Genomic DNA, 3764 nt, shown 5'->3' on the forward strand with positions numbered 1-3764 from the left:
TCTCTGTGCACTATTCCCTTCTGGCTCACCTAACCATAAATATTTGCTGCTAGACGGGACCCCATCTCTCTCTCTCTCTCTCTCTCTCTGTATCCTCTTCTGAATATTCTTTTCACGTTCCCCTAACCATAGATATTTGCTGCAAGAGAGAACCTCTCTCTCTCTCGCTCTCTCTCTCTCTCTCTCTCTCTCTTTCTCTCTCTCTCTCTCTCTCTCTCTCTCTCTCTCTCTCTCTCTCTTTGGTCTGACGTGGTCCTAACAAATAGCCAAGAACCTCGTCCTTATATAATTCCTGTAAGAAGAAATCATAAACAGATATGGATACAGTGGACCCTGCGCCAAACACTTTATGCTGCACCTAAGGTTCAAGATAGCATCCCTTTCGGCCTCTTAGCACTTAGCTGTCCAACCTCTCTAACTGTGTTTTGATCTAATATCCATCCTTCATCTGAGAACAAATATTTAGGCTCAGTTGTCTCGTTAAGTGACAGATAAGAATATTGATCTTCATTTCACTATTCGTACAAAAGTTACAGAAGAAAAATAATGAATAGTTTAATATTCGTTCAAAAGTTACAGACAGTTTACTCTGTAGTTACCATCAATACTCTTAAGAAATCTATTATAGATTAGAGTAGTTCAATCTGCCAAATATAGTTCCTAATTCACGTATATAGTTCCCACCTTGAGTAGCTTACTGTATTATGATGCTCAGTTGTTCTGCCCCATCCATTAAGACGACGAAAGCCGATCTCAGACACGCCACCTGCAGTAGTGGGCGTGAGTGATGTTCCTACCTTCAGGAAACTTAGCAACATTAGACCATTGTCGTAACCCTTGAGAAAGAGAGAGAGAGAGAGAGAGAGAGAGAGAGAGAGAGAGAGAGAGAGAGAGAGAGAGAGAGAGAGAGAGAGAGAGAAAGAAGACTTTGTTCAGTACCCAGAGTGAATAAGACTTAGCTTTGAGGAATAATAATAATAATAATAATAATAATAATAATAATAATAATAATAATAATCACGTCAGGACTATAAAGGAATGACATTATCCCGAACATAGAGATAACAGATCAAGCGACCGACCATCGCTGCCCACGCCTTCTGGAAGCCCTACACATCAATACCACACAGGAGACCTTCCTCCCCCCGACATTGGCGCGTAGGGCGGCACCTACTGGCACCCCAAATGAGCGAACCAGTCAGGAACGACCATCTGCGGGCAGCAACCTCTCCGAATAATACACTCACTAACGTGCACTTCAGCGCACGCACGCAAGAGCGCAAACAACCACCGTCACGCGAGAGGAGGCTTCGCCCGAGGAGAATCGTCTCAGGCAGCCAATGATAAATCGACCTGATCTGACACACCCTATATATACCGCCACGAGCGCCCTGTGTCTCCAGATGGTCGAAACGTGTCGACAGAGACAGTTCTGAAAATACCAAACAGACGCCAGAAAAAGAAAAAAAGAATAAAAACCACCAAAAATACCATCAGGAATATCTACGAATTTACATCCCAGGTTTCAGTGAACTGCTGTAATGCTTTAAAATAAAGAATTTCTGCTGTAAGAAATACTCTGTTTCATCCATCCAAATATGAACATTGGACAAGTTGTGACTAATACTGATGTGCAGGAAAAGCGAATTATTAGAAGAATTGGGAAAACTCAGTATAAAATCAATTTGCAAAATACAGCCATTTTATTAAAAAAAAACTTGCCTCAAAGGTTTTCTTCCTTCGTATATTATTATTATTATTATTATTATTATTATTATTATTAACAATGAACGTCTGGATGACGATGAGGTTGTCGAGCAATTGTCTTACAGCAGCGGGTAAATTAGATTAAGCCGGCCTTATGCTGGCACGGGCTCTTGCTCTAGGGCAGCCAGTAAAGGCACCAGGAGCGCAAGCATGTATTTGCACCCTCAAGCTGGCTTGCAGATCTTTTGGAAGGAACATTTTCTGACTGAGTGCAAGCCCGCTTAAGGGTATGAGTGCCACATGCTTGTGCCCCTGGCGTCTCTTTCTTAATAATAATAATAATAATAATAATAATATTCTCGAAGACGACCCTTGTTCTAACGAACTTCATTAAAAGGAATGGCCGTCTGGAAGCCACTGAGTTAATACTTCAAGTTCTCAATCTCACGTACAAGTTCTATGCGTAGCAGCAGGTAAAACATATAGAAGGCTATGCAAAGTTCATTTATTCTCCTTAACTACCGAAACGTGAAGGGAGATAAATGAACTTTGCATAGCTTCTATATAATTTACCTTCTGCTACGCATAGAACTTGTTCGTGAGATTGAGAACTTGAAATATAAACTCAGTGGCTTCCAGACTGCCATTCTCTTTAATGAAGTTTGTTACGAAGAGGGTCGTCTTCGAGAATTATTATTATTATTATTATTATTATTATTATTATTATTATTATTATTATTATTATTATTATTATTAAGAAGGAGACTTATGTTTCATTAAAATATCAGCTTCATATGTGTAATATGCGGTGAAGGTACTGCATTTTATTATCTATTCATTAATTGATCAAGAAATCCACAATGATGTAAATGTATATATGTATTAGAAACATATATAAACGAGAGCTTTCGAGAACCTGCTCGATTCTCCTTCTCAAACTGACTAAAAAGCTAAAGCAGTCAAGGAAGTAACAAGTTTTGAAAAAATAAATAATTTCAATAATTAACCAAAGAAAACTGTTCGTAATTGGAAGAAAGCCAGTTCGCATTTCAGGCAACACCATCGTTCTCCGGAGAGAACCCAAAAGTGTCACCTGAACGAAAGAAGGAGACACATCAATAGCAGCATCAGATGAGGCTAAATGGCTGTCAGCTGAATTCAAAATACTAGTCTTGAAACGTCTGATATACTGTTTGCATATCAGGTCATTCGTCAATGTATTATCTTGCGTGAAAGATTTGCTCCCTCCAGACAACGGCCGCTTTTTGTAACAGCTTTCCTGTCAACCATAATTGCAAACATGACCCTTATAAAAAACAGGAACGATTTGAAAGTCACTTTTAACAACAAATATACAGACTTTAGGAAATGGTTGGTCGCGGGAGCTGTTATAAAAAGAGGTCGTTGTATGACCTCTGTGACCTCATCTTCAGTCATAACTGTATCTAAGGTTTTCTAAGGTTAAGTAGAGATTTTTTTTTATTTTGGTAGCTTTATTTTCTCAGAGGGTTAAAAAAGCCAATTAATTACATAGGAGTTACAAAATCGAATAAATTACACAAGAGTTACAAAAATTAATGAATTACATAGGAGTTACAAAAGTCAATGAATTACACAAGAATTACAAAAGTGAATGAATTACATAGGAGTTACAAAAGTCAATGAATTACATAAGAATTGCAAATGTGAATGAACTACATAGAAGTTACAAAAGTGAATGAATCACAAAGGAGTTACAAAAGTGAATGAATTACACAGGAGTTACAAAACTGAATGAATTACAAAGGATTCACAAAACTGAATGAATTACAAAGGACTTACAAAAGTGAATGAATTGCAAGATTTACAAAAGTTACAAAGTTACAAAAAGTGCCTGAAATAAGATACAAAGTGAACAGGTATAATACATAGCAGTCGGGTGGGTGACAGCGGTTGGAATGGTGGGTTGAATTGTGATTGGCCGCGTGTTGGTGCTGGTGCGTCAAGTTGCGGGGGCGTCGCAATCTTCTTGGTCTCGTCGATAGGGTTGCCTGGAGGGTGGGTGCATGGGAGGTGGG

The sequence above is a fragment of the Macrobrachium rosenbergii genome, chromosome 50, assembly GCF_040412425.1.
Source record: "Macrobrachium rosenbergii isolate ZJJX-2024 chromosome 50, ASM4041242v1, whole genome shotgun sequence".
Lineage (NCBI taxonomy): Eukaryota > Metazoa > Arthropoda > Malacostraca > Decapoda > Palaemonidae > Macrobrachium > Macrobrachium rosenbergii.